Source organism: Elaeis guineensis, chromosome 1 (genome assembly GCF_000442705.2).
Source record: "Elaeis guineensis isolate ETL-2024a chromosome 1, EG11, whole genome shotgun sequence".
Classification (NCBI taxonomy): domain Eukaryota; kingdom Viridiplantae; phylum Streptophyta; class Magnoliopsida; order Arecales; family Arecaceae; genus Elaeis; species Elaeis guineensis.
In genome coordinates, this window is record NC_025993.2 from 168,156,465 (window position 1) to 168,168,333 (window position 11,869).

The following is an 11,869-nucleotide window of genomic DNA, read 5'->3' on the forward strand; positions in this document are numbered from 1 at the left end:
CGCTCGAGCGAAAGAAGCCTTCAAAATAAAGGATGAAGAGACAGCAAGAGAGTATCAGGCGGGAGATTCGAGTAAGCCCGCAGTTGAGAAAAAGCCAAAGGAAGCCCGACCGCGTTCCCGATCCCCTCCTGGACATAAGCACGCCCATACTCCACCCCGGGCACGCAGGCAGAGAAGCCCGGACAGCAGGTTTCGGTGGGGTTCCCCACCAGGGAAATTCCGCAACTACGCCCCTCTCAACGCCTCAAAGGCCCAGGTACTGATGGAGGTCAGGGAGCAGCTCCCTAGGCCGGAGAGGATGCGCACACACCCCGGGAAGCGCAACCCCAACAAGTTCTGCCTCCACCACCGCGACCACGGCCACGACACGGAGGAATGCATCCAGCTCCAGGACGAGATTGAGGAGCTCATTCGGCGAGGTCGACTCGACAGATTCATCCGCCGCAGGCCTGAGGGTAGAGGAGACCGGCCAAGAGCCCTCCCACAGCCTGAACCACAGAAAAGGGAGGAGCAGCCCGGGGATCGGCCTCCCATCGGGACCATCGACTCCATCATCGGAGGGCCTCAAGGAGGAGCGGGAAAACTGTAAATGTATCACTTACGATTTCACCTTGAATCTACTTTTCTTTCTACCTAACGTGCCCTTCCCACCTGGCGTGGATGTATTATGACTGGATATGATCCCTCAAAAAATACAGCCATGTCAGGAACAGGATGAAGAGAAAAAGCCCCCACCCCCGATGACGTCTACATCAAACAAGTCAAACGACAAGAGAGGTCAGCAGACAACAATATCAGTGCGACGTGTGGATGAGGTAACACAAAATGCTCTTTTTTTCATTTCTGATATACACACTACAAGGCCAGGATGGCCAAGGAAAGAAGGACAAAACGACAAAAAGGAAGTAACTACATGATAAGACATAAAGACAAAAGAGCTCTAAGGAGGTCCTGCTCTCTCTGACCTAGGGTTATCTACTCCATCCCTCAACCAGGACTGCCTCAGGTTCTCTATTGCTTCTTCTAGTTCTTCCCTCTTCCGCAGCGCATCCTGGAGCGCCCGACGAAGTTGCTGGCTCTCAGCCTCCGCTTTTTGACGCCACTTCCGCAAAACTTCAGACTTCGCCTCCGCGTCAGCGACGGCCTGCCGCTCAAGTGCCAGTTGGATCTTCACTTGTTGCAGCTCGGCTGTCTTCTCCCCGAGGGAGACAGAAATCCCTTCAACAGTGCCTCTCAGGGTTTGGAGCTCTTCGAAATCTTGGGCGGAAGTAAGCTGCGCCCTATTAACCAGCTGCCTCTGGAGACGAACGACCTCGTCAGCCGCCGTCCGAAATCTCCCTTTGTACTCTTCCACTTGCCGGTGCCAGCTGGCCCGCTGCACGTTGTGGCTCATCTCGGCGTTTTGAAGCTGCTTCTGAAGGTCGGAGACCTTCTGCGACCACTTCTGTCCATCATCAACCCGGGCCAAGAGCCGGGATGAGTTTCCTTCCAGCTGGCCGATCTTCCTCTTCGCAGCTGATAGTTCCACCTTAAGGGCGCTGATCCTGGCTTCTTGAGCCCAAATTCGGTCGCTGGTGCTCTTCTTGCATTCCTCGAGCTCCTTTGTGAAGTTCGCCTTCCTCCGACTGTAATCCATGATCGCCTTCACATGGAGACTCCGAAAGTGGGCGGCCTCAGCGGCGGCTTCAGAATGGCCTTCTCTCGATTTGCGGAGCTCACCTTCTGACTTCTTCAACTTCTTTGTCAGGTGAAGGACCTCCTTTTTCAACCGCTGGATTGTCGATTTCAGTGGGACCCCCAGGGGCAAGGGGAGTGCTTCAGCAGGGCACTGCCATCGGAAGGTGCAAGCATCAAAGATCGACTCATTACAAGAAGAAAAGCAGAAAGAAGGAGGAGGGGGAAGGAGAAGCCATCCACAACAAGAAATTCGACTTTATTGATTGAATAATTTTGAAGACAAACAGAAAGAAAATATGGCGACAAAATAAGGGCACAAAATCAGAGGTCTCAGACCTCAGGGGCGGGAGGTGGAGAACTCGGCGCGGGGGGTGCGACCGCGGTGGCGGCGGACGAGGGGCCGGCCTCATCTTCAGACTCCTCAAGAAAGCCGAGGTCGAGTTCGGAGAATTTGCTGGCCACCTTCTCTTGGCAGAGCTTGAACCCCTTGGTGAACGCCTCCTGGCCAAACTGGACATTCAGGTCCCTCATCTCCGCGGAGGCCTTGAATTCCTCCACCGCAAGAGCCCTGGCCTCCGAGATCAGAACCGGAGTTTGCTCGACCAAATGGGCGACCTCGGCCTCCGCCTTCCTCGCCGACTCCTCCAAGATCCGTCTCTCCTCTTCCCGGGCTTGCCTTTCTCTTTCTAGGGCCTCCTGGAGGGCGACTACTTTGGCTGTCTTCGCTTGGAGGCGAGCAACCTCGGCTTGGCAGCGTTCCTCCGCCTGAAGGAGGTCCCTTCTCATGCGGCTCGTCGCCTCGACATAGGCGAAGAGCTGGTGCCCAATCTGCAAGGACGGATAGAGAATTATGACAAAGGCCGAGTGATCGTGTAAATAAATATTCGCTTACCTCGAGGAAGGACCCCAAAGAGGCCCAAGCCCGCTGCTCAGGATCGGCGCGGTCGATCCTCTCCACGACGTCGGACAGGATGCAGCCGTCAAGCAGCCGCCTGATCAAGTCCCTATCGTTGAAGGGGTTCTCCGATCCCTCCTCGGAGCAGACGGACTCGTCTGCAGCAGCTCGGTGGCTACTCGCCCTGCGAGCCACCGATTTTCTCCTCCTCCCCGCGGCAGGCGCCTTCGTGGGGCGAACCCCCGGAGCGGGGGCCCCAGTCGGCGGGCTCCTCAAGGAGGCCCGAGGAGCCACTGGCTCGACGTCTGAAGGAATGTCGATGGCCGGGGCCGCCTGGACGGGCGCAGCCAAGCTCGTCTCCTCCACCCTGACCCTCTTCGCCGATCCGGAGGCCGCCGCGCCCTTTCTCTTTTGAGCTCTCATGCCCCTGGCGAGCATCCGCGTTGCTTCGGCGTCCATTGCTAAAAAAAAAAAAAAAAAAAGAATGATTAGAAAAGAAAAAGGAGAAGGAAGAAGAAAAAAGGAAAAAAGAAGCAACACCGATCAATCAAAAGTCAAAAAAAAAAAAAAAAAAAAAAGAGAAAGAAAGAAAAAGAAGAGAGTGGGAAGGAAAAAGAGGTAAAGAGAAGAAGAAGAGGAAGGCAAGAAAAGAAAAGAAAAGATGAATACTCGCTGGATCCTGAGGGCTCAGGCCAATGTTGAAAAGAAGCTGCTCCCTCAGAAGATTAGGAAGGGAAGGAGCGGGATAAGTTAGAAGCTTCTGGGCGGCCTGGAGATCGTCCTCCCCCAGGCTGGGAGCCCGGCGGACGGAATCCCTCAGAGAACCCAAAGGGGGCAGGCCCAGTTCCAGGATCGGGCAGTGGACGAAGAGGTATTTCTCCTTCCAATTGTGAATCGAAGAAGGGGCGCCCTTCAGCAACCCCTTCTTACCGAACTGGGGGGAGAAGTACCACCAGTCCTTCGTCGAAGGATGGCGTTTGAAGGTATAAAAATGCCTGAACAAGGAGAGGGACGGCTGAACCTCGACTATGTGACAGAGGGAGAGAAACCCTATCAGAAACCTAAAGGAGTTCGGGGCCACGGAAGCGAGAGAGATGTCCAAGAAGCGGAAGAAGGCAGCGACAAAGGCAGGAAGCGAAAGTCGGAGTCCGGCACGGAACGCTTTCTGATACAAACAGAAGCGACCGGGAGGAGGAGTGCTGGCCCGATCAGAGGGGCCAGGTAGCTCCAGATCGTACTCCGGAGGAACCCCATACCGAACCCTTATCAGAAGGAGTTCCTCCGAAGTCGTCGAACATGGAATAACGCCCGGTGCAAAAATCGGGCGAGGCCCAGCCCCGGATGCGGGTTCGTCTGCAGAGACATGGACCTGGGGGTTTGAAGCAGAAGAACTCTCAGAACTGCCGGGAGCAGAAGAGCCAGAGGATATTTTGAGTAGTTTCGAAGGGAGGATCTAAAGGACCCTAAAAAGACGGACCGAAAGGGGAACGAGAGGCTAACTCGGAGGGAGGCACAAAAGTAATGATGAGAGGAGAAGCCCCTAGGCGGTGAGAGGAAGGTTGGCACTAACCTATGTTACTCTGAGGGACCTGGGGGACGAGAAACAGGAGGCGCCTACGGCTCGAGAAGATGCTCACTAGAGCAGGACTCTCGAAGAGAAGACAGACACCAGCGAAAACTCAGGAATGGAGTAGGGCGCCTAAAGGAGGGAGGACGAATTTAAATAGACCCTGGGATCCGGTGCCATAATGATCGCGAATTCCCCCAGGCCAGTCCGCATCCGACACGTGTTCCACTCCCCCTGGCAGACGGCTAAAAGCGGCTGACGGTTGGCAGGATCATAATTGCGTCGTACCTAGGCCAGAGTACCTACGGGATTTTCGAAGCATCCCCTCGTACTGCTCCAATTCGAAAAGACTCCAGCACGCGCACATTTAATGCCAAAATATCCGGAGGCGGCAGTGCGCGGGATTCGAAGAGACGGTTTCGGCTGTGCCCATCTCTCTCTCTGTACTTCCTTCGTCTGAAATTCAAACTCGAAAGTAGGGGGATTGGTGTTGGGTATAAAATACCCACAACCGAAGCCCTCAGCGGAATCGACTACAGAACAGCTCCGCCCGGACTCCTACGGGAGCCGGGCTCCACCGCCGACATCAACTACGGCACAGCTCCGCCCGGACTCCTACGGGAGCCGGGCTCCACCGCCGACATCGATTACAGAACAGCTCCGCCCGGACTCCTACGGGAGCCGGGCTCCACCGCCGACATCAACTACGGCACAGCTCCGCCCGGACTCCTACGGGAGCCGGGCTCCACCGCCGACATCGATTACAGCACAGCTCCGCCCGGACTCCTACGGGAGCCGGGCTCCACCGCCGACATCGACTACAGCACAGCTCCGCCCGGACTCCTACGGGAGCCGGGCTCCGCCACCGACATCGACTACAGCATAGCTCCACCCGGACTCCTACGGGAGCCGGGCTCCACCGCCGACATCGACTACAGCACAGCTCCGCCCGGACTCCTACGGGAGTCGGGCTCCACCACCGACATCAACCACAGCACAGCTCCGCCCGGACTCCTACGGGAGCCGGGCTCCACCGCCGACATCGACTACAGGACAGCTCCATCCGGACTCCTACGGGAGCCGGGCTCCGTCCTCAGCATCAACCGCTGGTAGGCTCCGTCCGGACTCCTACGGGAGCCGGGCTCCATCCTCAGCATCAACCGCTGGTAGGCCTCGTCCGGACTCCTACGGGAGCCGGACCTCCCCTCTGACTTTAATTGCAGGGAGACTTCGCCCGTGCTCTTATGGGAGCCGGGCTTCATCCTCGATGCCAACAACTGCAGCCGCAAGCAGACTCCGCCCGGACTCCTACGGGAGCCGGGCTCCGTCCTCAACAACGACTGCTGGTAGGCCCCGGGACTCCTACGGGAGCCAGACCTCCCCTCTGACTTTAATTGCAGGAAGACCACGCCCGGACTCCTGCGGGAGCCGGGCTTCATCCTCGGCTCCAACGGCTGCAGACAAATTTAGTCCGGACTCCTACGGGGGCCGGACTCCGACCGCTGCCGAACTTCAGCCGATGGATCTGCACCCCCTGGCAGGCCACCATAACGGCCACAATCCTGCTCCACTTTCTGTGGCGGATTCCGTGCAGCTCCATCACTCCCTGACAGGCCGCAGTAACCATCGCAGCTCTGCTCCACTTCCTGTGGCGGATTTCGCACAGCTCCACTACCCCCTGGCAGGCCGCAATAACGGCCACGAACCTGCTCTACCTCCTGCGACGGATACCGGACGATTCTCCCATCCGCTGGCAGGTCACGACTACGGATGCTGCTCCACTCCTCGCAACTGATTCCACGTGGCGAGCTACGGTGATAGCCACGATTTTGCTCCACTACCCTTCGCAATAAATTTCCCTGACCATGGGCGGCCCACTACCAGACGGTTACAGACGTCGCCATCAATCCGTTACCTCCTCCGCCTATAAAAAGGGGGATCCAGATACGTTATTCTCTAAGCTCATTTGTTATCTCAAAACTCTGCTAAATTCTCCGTTCGAGCACTCCATTCTTGTTGAGACAGAGAACTGACTTGAGCGTCGGAGGGTCTTGCCGGAGCAACCCCACCTCCGGTTTAGACTTCCTTTGCAGGTCCCGACGGCGACCGCGGCTTCCCCAACTCCAGCTTCTCCGGTGCAGGCAGATTTTTGCACCAACAACAGTTAATCCAATATTTTTATGATGGACTATCTGAAAGACATCGACAAATGATCGATGCATCATGCGGTGGGACATTTATGCTGAAAAGTGAGGATGAGGCATGGTAACTGTTTGAAATTTTAAGTGAAAATTCATTACATCATATGTCTGTCTCTATTAGAGATAAACCCATGTTAAACCCAAAGAGAGGTGGAATATATGAAGTAGGAAATGCCATAGATATCCATCATAAGGTAGATAAACTGTCCCAAAAATTAGATCGTCTTCTAAATACTGGACAATCTCCGATTCCACCTAATCCAATCCAAGAAGTTTGTGCATTGTGTGCAAGTTCGAACCATTTTGTTAGTGAATGCCCAGCCGCACCTTAATTTTCTGAGTTTGTGCACGAGCAGGTTCAGCAAGCTCAAGTCCAACAAGCTCGCAGACCAGGAAACGATCCTTATTCGAACACTTATAACCCCGACTGGAGAAACCATCAAAATTTTTCCTGGAGACCACAACCAGTGTTGGTCCTGCCACACCTCGACCTCAATATCAGGATCCAACATATAGGCATGGACCATACCATCAATTTTAAAATGTTCCTCAACCGTCTACTACTGGTCACAGTTCAGCTTTTGAGGAAAAAGTTCTGAAAGCACTAGAACGATTAGAAGTCAATACTCAGACCCTTAACTCCCACACACAATCCATTGCTAAGCTAGAGACCCAAATAGGTCAACTAGCGACTGCATTCAGTAGGAGGAAAAGAGAAAAATTACCTAGCCAACCCAAGAGCAACCCAAGAGGGCAATTTGTGATTGAGAGCTCTAATACCCCAGAAGTTTTTTCTGAACATGCCAAATCAATCATGACTCTGAAAAGTGGGAAGATCATTGAACACACTAGTAAAACCAATGAGACCGACCCTAAACCTCTAACCGAAGTCAAATCACCCAAGAACAAGGAGGATCTAAAAATAGAGAAGGAACCAACTGCACCGGAATCATCTTACTTGCCTAAAGCCCCATTTTTGGATGCCCTGAAAGCCCCTATTCCTGCAGATAAGAAGGGAAAAAAACTCGATGAGATGTTGGAATTATTTAAGCAAGTCCAAATTAATCTTCCCCTTCTAGACGCAATCAAACAGGTCTCTGCTTATGCCAAATTTTTGAAAGATTTGTGCACCCAAAAATGTAAATCTAGATCACAAATCCCAAAGAAAGTATGCCTCACTGAACAGGCTAGTTCTGTCTTCCAGCATGCCACTCCTCCAAAGCTTAAGGACCCAGAAGCCCCCATCATTTTCTGTGTTATAGGAGATAATCACATTGAAAAAGCTCTTTTGGATTTAGGGGCAAGTGTGAATCTTTTACCTAGTTCGGTGTATGAACTTTTTGAATTCGAAGAACTGAAACCCACATCAGTCACACTGCAGTTAGCCGACAGATCAATTAAGGAACCATATGGAATGCTTGAGGATGTCTTGGTCAAGGTAGATGAGTTTTACTTTTCAATTGATTTTCTGGTTCTCGACATGAAACTAAGTGGCAACCCAAGACAAATTCCCATTATCTTAGGATGACCCTTCCTAGCTACGGCAAATGTATGCATTAATTGTAGGACAGGAGTCATGGATGTATCATTTGGGAATAAGAAACTGAGACTGAATGTGTTTGGTGCTTCCCAAGGACCATCAATAGATAGTTGCTTCGAAGTAGATACACTAGAAGACACTATAGAAGATGCAACACACACAATTCTAGCACCAAACCCCTTAGATACTTGCTTGGCTCACTTTGGAGTGTATGACTTTGAGGGATATATGAAAGAAGTTAACACCTTATTGGATACACAATACGATAAAACCACTCCTCCATGGACAATCAAGTATGAGCCATTGCCCACCTTTTGTTGGTTTTATTGCTTATGATGTCTGGCTGAAGACGTTAAACTTAGCACTTTTTGGGAGGCAACCCAAATTTTTTTTATTTTATTTTAACTGATCTTTATTTTTTTTAAGAATAAAGGACCGCTCTGTATGGAAGAGTCTGTCAATAAACTTGACGTCTGGCTGAAGAAGTAAAACTTAGCGCTTGTTGGGAGGCAACCCAACGATTTCATATTTTTTTTTTTTACTTTACTGCAGCTACAGGAATTCAGAACAAGAGCCTATTAATCAATGAAGCTATCTTCAACTTTCGAAGTAAAATTATCCCAGGTGCACTCTCTCCTTTTATTTTCTTTGCTTTCCTACTCCATTGAGGATAATGTAGATTAAGTTGGGGGGGAAGAAAATTAATCAAATCCTCGAGTATGGTCAGAAATAATTAGTTTTGTGTATCCGAATTTTATTTTGATTAAGAGTCAATTAGGTATCCTAATCAATGAATGATTAACGGTCAAAAAAATTTTAGAGATACTGAGGAATAAATTATTAAGAAAACCCAATGAATGGTAAGGTTTAGACTAGACCAAATTTTAGGAGTGATTCTACAATCCTCTTCTTACTGATCTCAATAAAGAATCTGCTTCATAAGAGATTGGGTGGAAAGATCGAGGTATGAAAAAAATTCTCCTTAAAATATACTTTTTATTTTAAAAAAAAAAATTGGTTTCCTACTAACTAACCGGGCCCCTTCACCTAAGTAAGTGTTGTGGTTCGCGTAAAAAGATGGACAATATTAAAAAAAAAAAGATAATAAGTGGACTAAATTACAAGAAGATAATAAACTCCTCTCACATTAAGTTAGAGGATTTAAAGAGTAAAGTGGAGAGTTGGTGAAAGAAAAGCTCTTGAAATTTTTTTAGTTAATACTCAGCCACTAGTTGGGTCAAATTGATAATCCAATGAAGTATCTCTTTAATGGTCTGACCAGGTATCATCTACCTTTTGAGATGCCTAACCTAATTTTTGATTCAAGATCGAGTCGGTACACAATTCTGATATATCTATTTTACTCGAGGACGAGCAAAATTCAAGTTGGAAAGTGTGATAAATATTTAATTTAAGTCATTTAAAGCAAAAAATTATATTTAATTTATTTTATTTATTAAAAATTTGATACTTCTTTTTATGTTTTACAGAAAAAATGATCGTCGATATAAAGAGTCCGATACACAGATCAAAAAGATTCAAGTTTGAAGAAAATTGAACTTAAAATAAAATTAAAATAAAAGAAAGACACATACGGTATTATAGAAAATGAAGATACTATGCAAGAAATCCAAAAGGATATAAATGCCATTTTAAAGAAACAAAAGTTTCTTTTTGTAATTGTTGTAATTTGGTAACAGCTAATTGAACGCGTGGGCGCGCGGGTGAGTGCACGGGTGAGCGACAGCTTGGCAGTGCGGGCGCAGGCACGGCATCGCGGCAGCGGACGCGAATGCAGGTTCACAGGGAGTTTGGCAAGGAGGACACAGTGGCGAACAGACTGGGAGATTTAAAGAAAAAAAATAATATTTGAAAATATTTCAAGAGGAAGAAGTTGTATTTTCTTTATCTGCTCGTGAGCTTTCCATCTCATCCATTCATATTTTAGTCTTTAGTATTTTCTTTAGTCCCACATCGAAAAACCATGTAAAACTCCTCCCTCCTAACATCTATAAAAAGACTTTTGTACTCTCATTGGAGGGAGAGTCCATAAATTCTTCTAGAGTCTTGCATAGAGGGATAGAAAGGGACTACTTCATGAGCAGCTAGGCTAGCAGTCTCGGAAGTGGAGAAGAAATTTTGTAATGACACAGAGATGGTTTATTGTTCTAAACTTTCTTGTATTTCTTTATACGCAATAAAGATTATACTTTTTATTTAAATCATCATGAGTTCTTTATTTGCTCTCTTTCATATGCTTTTATTTATGCTTTCTTGTTAGATTAATATTAGGAACAACTTTTACTTTTCGGAGATGCGCCGTGATCTATGGGTACGGGGCGTGCCGAGAAAAAAAGAGTTATTTACCTAATACTTTTCGGAGACGCACCGTGATCTACGGGTACAGGGCGTACCGAGAAAAGATAGATATTTTTTTTAAGATTAATCGTATCTATTTAATTAAAAAAAAAGATACAACTCTGCTAGTGTAAATTAATTCAAAACTCTCGAGCTCTTTATTTTCTAATTACATCAATTTTAAGATAATTTATTTTCTAAATCAAAACAACGCTTCTTTCTTTTATTTTGTAATCTCAACTTAGCCCAAGATCCCTGAGGATACGATCTCGACTCATCCTACCTACATAGTGAGTAGAGTTATTTTTGGTGCTATCAATGACTACGCATCACACCTCATGTCGAACCCTCTGTCTCCCTGCTCAGAGTTACAAGCTCCCTCTATAGCATGGAGAAGAGAGGAAGGCCGGAGGCCTTCCTGGTGGGGTTCGATGTTTAGGAGGGGATCGGTGCCGAAGGGGTTCGGCGCCGCTCAAGAGGGGATCAGCGCCAAAGGGGTTCGACCGTAGGGGTTCGATGCTGGGATGGATTGATTCGTTGATGCGGAACTTCGGTGCCGCCAGTGGCATCAGCCATGTCAAGGGTGCACAAGAGCTTCCCAGATCTACAGATCCGATGAGGATTGATGCCGGTGGATGCTTGGAGAGGGCTTTAGAGCCCTTGTCGCCTGTTTCTGTCATGCATGGAGGCACACAAGGGGGGTTCGATCGTGTGGAAGCATGGAAATGCGTGGAAGCATGCGGAGGATACGCAGAGGGTGGCTATCGCAGGGGAGGCCAATGCTAGCTCCGAAGCAGCCGGCGCTCATCGGGAAGATGGGCTTTGCCTTACCTTGGTCTCAGTGCTCGTGCACCCGAGATCGGCCCTGCCGAAGGTAGGACTCCGTAGGGGGTGCTTTGGCATTTGGATTTAGAGGTGATCGATGCTGTCGAAGGGGTTCGTTCGATGTCATCGATCATGAACCCAGGGAGAGGGCCAAGAGGGAGCTGCTCCAGCATCATCGACCATGGATCCAGGGAGATCTTGTGGGTGGCTTCTCATGGATCCAAGAGGGGTTAACGGAGATCAGTGCCCCTGTGGCCTTTTTTGGGGGCAACCCCCAAACTCGTTCAAAACCTTCATGCCCGCAAATGGTTTGAAGTTTCGAAGCTGGTGTGTGCGGGGAAGGCAAGGTCTGCCTAATCTTGGGCACAGCAAGCGCGAAGGAGACCGGCTGGAGGTGAGGCACTCACAGGGAGACCCTGGAGGTTTTGATCCAGGGGGCATTGGTCGGTGGAACCAGGCACTGCCTAGGGGGGATCAGCTGACAGGGTCTGATGTAGCCTGGGGTCGACCGATAGAGAAATTTGACTGTTCAAGCCCAGACCGACCACGGGTTCGGTGTAGCCTCAAACACATGGGAGAAACGGGCAGGGTCTGACCACCCGAAATTGGGCTAATTGGGGGCTCTCAGGATCTTCCAAGGCCGTGATAGCCGAGGGGGACCTCGGTGTCCGCACCAGAAGTTGGATCGATCGATGAACGAACTCGGCCTCCGCACCCAGGGTTACTCGAGTCCAAATCTGCTGGAGGGTTCAGCGATGGTGGGGGTCGGACGCACGCAGGTGAGTGCACAGGGTTTTGGGATAGGA